This window comes from Panthera uncia (genome assembly GCF_023721935.1).
Source record: "Panthera uncia isolate 11264 chromosome A3 unlocalized genomic scaffold, Puncia_PCG_1.0 HiC_scaffold_11, whole genome shotgun sequence".
Lineage (NCBI taxonomy): Eukaryota > Metazoa > Chordata > Mammalia > Carnivora > Felidae > Panthera > Panthera uncia.
In genome coordinates, this window is record NW_026057578.1 from 51,780,987 (window position 1) to 51,786,845 (window position 5,859).

The following is a 5,859-nucleotide window of genomic DNA, read 5'->3' on the forward strand; positions in this document are numbered from 1 at the left end:
ATGGTGATTTGTGATGGCTGAAAAACAAAAGCAAAAACAAAAACAAAACAAAAAAACTTTTACACTTACCTTAATAAAACTTCCAATGTAAAGAACTTATCAGTGATGGGTCCCTATAGTCATTTATACCAAATTTTAAACTTTCAACTCATATCTCATCCTTAATGATTCTGGTATATTAAACTGTGCTATATTGGAAATGTGTGTATAGCCAACAAAACTAGTAAAATAGTAAAAAACTGAAAGTTACACGATAATTTTATATAAAAACTCCAGAAAGTTCATTAGTAGTTGTTATAAGAAACATTTCTTCTAGGAGTGATTTCTAAGGCAATAGAAGTGAGTTTTATGAGTTTCCATAAAAACAGAACCTCTGTCTCAGAAGAAGGGATATCAATAAGAGGACCAGGCTTCTCTATTTCCAAGTTCAGTGGTTTCCCCTGTTCATAACTCAGGTTTGAATTATCTTTCATTTTAATCTCTTCCTCTTCCACTTCCAAAGGTTTGTCTGAGGCTGAAAGCTTATTATCTTCATTTTCATGCAGAAAGCTAAAATCATGTTGGGTCTATAGAAGAAATTGTTGTCCTTGATTTGTAGCCATTCCACATCACCTGTTTTCTTCTCCTTCCCTCTTTTCTGTCAGAAGAGTCCTTGTCATGCTGAGTTTCTTCATTGTATGGCATTTTATCTTAGCACTGTTTTTTTATTGCCCTCTGTATCATCATATTCAACATTTTCTTCAGATATAATCCAGGTCCCAAGAGTGTCTTCATACTCTCCATACTATTCTTCATAGCTGTCCACTTGAAGAATGGGCCTCTCAGTGTCAATTCCTAGAACTTTGCATTTATTTTCACATTTTGATAGAAAGTCTGAATCAATAATTCCAGACAATTCCACCAAAACCCACTGCTCTACCTCTTCTTCTTCCTCTTCCTTCTCCTCCCAGCTCCTCTCATCAGTGGCCACCCTAATCCTGCACCTCTTTGGGACCTCTGAATCAGTGGCCATGCTCTCCAGGGCTACCATCTTGAGTAGAGGCCTATCTTGTGTTTTTGATCCTAGCCATTCTGACTGAGTCAGGTGATATCTCTTTGTGGTTTGGATTTGGATTTTCCCTGATGTTGAGCACATTTTCATGTACCTGTTGGTCATCTGTATGTCTTCTTTGGAAAAATGTCTGTTCAAGTCATTTTTCACTTTTTAGTTTGTGTGTGTGTGTGTGTGTGTGTTTATGTGTGTTGAGTTGTGAGTTCTTTAAATATTTTCAATATTAACCTCTTATCTGATGTATCATTTGCAAATATCTTTTCCCATTCTGTTGGTTGCTTTTTCATTTTGATAATGGTTTCCTTCACCATGTAATAGTTTTCTAGCTTGATGTAGTCCCAATTCCTTATTTTTTGCTTTTGTTTCCTTTGCTTTGAGGAGACAGGTCCAGAAAAATATTGCCAATACCAGTGTTTAAGAGTTTATTGTCTATATTTTCTGTGAGGAGTTTTATGGTTTCAGGTCTTACATTTAGGTCTTTAACTTTGTATTTATTTTTGTATATGGTGTAAGAAAGTGGCCCCAGTGTCATTTTTTAGCATGTAGCTGTCCAGTTTTGCCAACACCATTTATTGAAGAGATGGTATTTTTCCCTTTTTTAAAAATATATATTTAAATGTTTATTTATTTATTTTGAGAGAGAGAGAGAGAGAGAGAGAGAGGCATAGAGGGGAGAGGGGAGGGATGGAGAGAGAGAATCCTAAGCAGTCTCTGTGCTGATGTAGGGCTTGATCTCACAAAATATGATATCATGACCTGAGCCAAAATCAAGAGTTGGATGCTTAACCTACTGAGCCACCCAGATGCCCTGATCTTGTTCCTATTGTGTATTATTGCCTCGTTAGTCATGTATTAATTGATCATGTAAGTGTGGGCTTATTTCTGTGCTCTTTATTCTGTTCCATTGATCTGTATGTCTGTTTTTAGGCCAGTACCATATTGTTTTAGTATTTGCTTTCTAGTATAGTTTGAAATCAGAGGATTTGATATCTCCAGCTTTGTTCTTTTTCTCAACGTTGCTTTGGTTATGTGGGATCTTTTGCGGTTCCATAGAAATTTTTGGAGTATATGTTCTGTTCTGTGAAAAATGCCATTGGTATTTTAATAAGGATTTCACTGAATATATAAGTTGCTTTGGATAGTATGGACATTTTAAGAATATTAATTCTTCCAATCTGTGAGAAGAGAATATCTTTCCATTCATTTGTGTTGTCTTCAATTTCTTTCATCAATATCTTGTAGTTTCCAGAGTAAAGGTCTTTAAGTTCCTTGGTTAAATTTATTCCTTTTCCCATTTTAGGGGTGCCTGGGTGGCTCAGTCAGTTAAACGTCCAACTTCAGCTCAGGTCATGATCTCACTGTTCATGGGTTCAAGCCCCACATGGGGCTCTGTGCTGACAGCTCAGAGCCTGGAGTCTGCTTCAGATTCTGTGTTTCCTTCTCTCTATACCCTTCCTCCACTCATGCTCTGTCTCTCTCTGGCTTGCAGAAATAAATAAACATTATAAAAATTAAAAAAAATTGTTTCTAGGTATTTTATTCCTTTTGATCCAACTGTAAATAGAATTGTTTTTATTAATTTCTCTTTCTTATAGTTCATTATTAGTGTATAGAAACACAACTGATTTCTGCATCTCAGTTTTGTATCCTGAAACTTTACTGTATTTATTTATTCGAATAACTCCTTAGTGGAGTCTTGATGGTTTTCAATATGTAGTATCATATCATCTGCAAATAGTGACAGTTTTACTTCTTTCTTAACAATTTGAATGTCTTTTGTTTTGTTTTATTTATTTATTTATTTATTTATTCATTCATTCATTCATTGTCTTATTGCTGTGGCTAGGACTTCCAGTACTATGTTGAAAAAAGGTGCTAAGAGTGGACATCTTTCTTTTTTCTTGATCTTGGAAAACTTTTCACCATTAGGTATGATGTCAGCTGTGTGTTTGTCTTATATAGTCTTTATTATGTTGAAGTATGTTTTCTATAAACTCACAGTGGAACTTCTTTCAAAATTGGAGTCAGTCCTCTCAAACCTGCTTCTGTCTTATCAATTAAGTTTATGTAATATTCTAAATCCTTTGTTGTCATTTCAACAATCTTCACAGCATCTTCAAGAGTAAATTCCATCTCAAGAAACCACTTTCTTTGCACATCCATAAGAAGCAGTTCCTCATCTGTTCAAGTTTTATCATGAGATTGCACCAAATCAGTCATATATTCAGGCCCCACTTCTAATTGTAGTTCTCTTGCTATTTCCACCATTTCTGAGTTATTTCCTCCACTGAAGTCTTGAACCCTAACAGTTATCCATGGGGACTAGAATCAGATTCTTGCAAACTTTTGTTATTGTTGATATTTTGACCTCTTCCCATGAATCACAAATGTTCTAAATGGCAGCTAGAATGGTGAATCCTTTCTGAAAGGTTTTCAATGGACTTTTCCTGGGTCTATCAGAGGAATCACCATCTATGGCAGCTGTATATAGACTTATAAAATATATTTCTTAAATAATAAGACTTGAAAGTCAAAATGGCTCCTTGATCCATGAACTATAGAATGGATGTTGTGTTAGCAGGCATGAAAACAACATTCATCTTGCTGTACATCTCAATCAGAGCTGTTGGGTGACCAGATGCATTGTCAATGACCAGAAACATTTTAAAAGGAATTTTTCCCCCTAAGTAGTAGGTCTCAACAGTGAGCTTAAAATATTTGGTAAACCATGTTGCAAACATATGTGCTGTCATACAGCCTTTGTTTTTCCATTTACAGATCACAGGCAGAGTATACTTCTTAATGGCCCTAGGATTTTTGTAATGGTACATGAGCCCTTGCTTCAACTTAAGTCACCAGCTGCATTAGCCTCTAACAAGAGAGTCAGCCTGTCCTTTGAAGCTTTGAAGCCAGGCATTGACTTCTTCTCTCTAGCTTGACTTCTCTCTAGCTATGAAAGTCCTAGTCCATCTTCTTCCAATAGAAGGCTGTTTCATCTACATTAAAACTATATTGTTTAGTGTAACCACCTTTGTTCACTACCTTAGCTAAATATTTTGGATAACTTGCTCTAGTTTCTACATCAGCACTTGCTGCTTCGCCTTGCACTTTTCTGTTATGGAGGAAGCTTCTTTCCTTAAATCTTATGAACAAACCTTTGCTAGCTTCAAACTTTACTTCTTCAGCTTCCTCACTTCTCTCATTCTTTAAAGAATTGAGTTGGGGTCTTGCTCTGGATTAGGCTGTGGCTTAAGGGAATGTTTTGGCTGTTTGATTTTGTATCCAGACCACTAACACTGTCTCCATATCAGCAATAAGGCTGCTTCACATTCCTATCATCAACTGCACTTATCCACTGTTCATTAGAAACACTTTTAATTTTCTTCAAGAACTTTCCCTTTGCATTTACAACTTGGTTATTTGGTGCCAGAGGCCTAGCTTTCAGCTTATCTCTGCTTTTGAATAGTCTTCCTCACTGAGCTTAATCATTTCTAGTTTTGGATTTAAAGTGAGAGTTGTGTGACTCTTCCTTTCACTTGAACACTTGGAGGCAGTTGTAAAATTATTAATTGGTCTAATGTCAATATTGTTTTGTCTCAGGGAATAGGGAGGCCTGAGGAGAGGGAGAGATGGCCAGTCAGTGAAGCAGTCTTAACACACATAACATTTATTGATTAAGCTCACTGCCTTATATAAGTACACTTCATGGCACCCCAAAACAATTACAATAGTAACTTTAAGCTCACTGATCACAGATCACCATAATAAATATAATCATAATGAAGAAGTTTGAAGTATTACAATAATTACCAAAATGTGACACAAAGATATTAAGGGAGCAAATGTTGTTGGAAAACTGGTACTGATAGACTTACTGAACACAAGGGTGGCACAAGCCTTGATTTGTAAGACATATAATATCTGCAAAGCTCAATAAAGCGAAGTATAAGAAAATAAAGGCTGCTGTACATGAACCTATACGTGTGATAACATGGCACATGCATGAATACACACATTCACAAATAAGTACAAGTGAAAATGGGAAAATCTGAATAAGGTTAATAGATGGTATCAATGTCAATATCATTGCTGTGATATTGTAGTACTGTAGTATATGTACTACAGTTTTGCAAGATATCATTGGGGTAAATGAAAAAATGTTACATATCAGTAATATTCATACTACATATGTATACATAGTATACTATTCATACTACATATGAATGTATAGTTGTCTCAATAAAAATTTCACTTAAAAAATTTATCCTGTTTGTGTGTGTTGGAGGGGTGGGGAGAAAAGACACTCCAGATAGTAAAAACATTTGTAAATCATACGTCTGATGAAAGACTTGTGTCCAGAATATAAAGAATTGTTACATATTAGAGGTCCCAAGAGAGAAAGAGAACAAAAAGGACATATTTTATATAATTATATATAATATATAATATGTATAAAATTATATAAAATATATATAACAGAGCCAAAATTATATATATGTGTGTGTATGTGTATATATATATAATAAATTTATAATATATTATAAATATATGATAGATGTATATCCCAGCTTGCAGTCATGCAGAAAACAAAGCCAATCTTCCTCTGTCTTTTTCTCTGTTTAGGTCCTCACTGAATTGGATGATGCCTACCCATTGGGGGAAGGCCATCTGCTATATACTTAGTTCACCAGTTCAAAAGCTAATATCTTTGGAAACACCCTCACGGACATCCCTAGAAATATCTGGGCATTCTGTGGGTCAGTCAAATCGACACATATAATTAACCATTACACAACTCAATACTAAAA

General features: G+C 35.1%; 1 pseudogene; it reads right to left on the minus strand.

Moving 5' to 3' along the window:
• Positions 1–284: 284 nt before the first annotated feature.
• On the minus strand, positions 285–1,030 carry LOC125935997 (general transcription factor 3C polypeptide 6-like; annotated as a pseudogene).
• Positions 1,031–5,859: the final 4,829 nt, after the last annotated feature.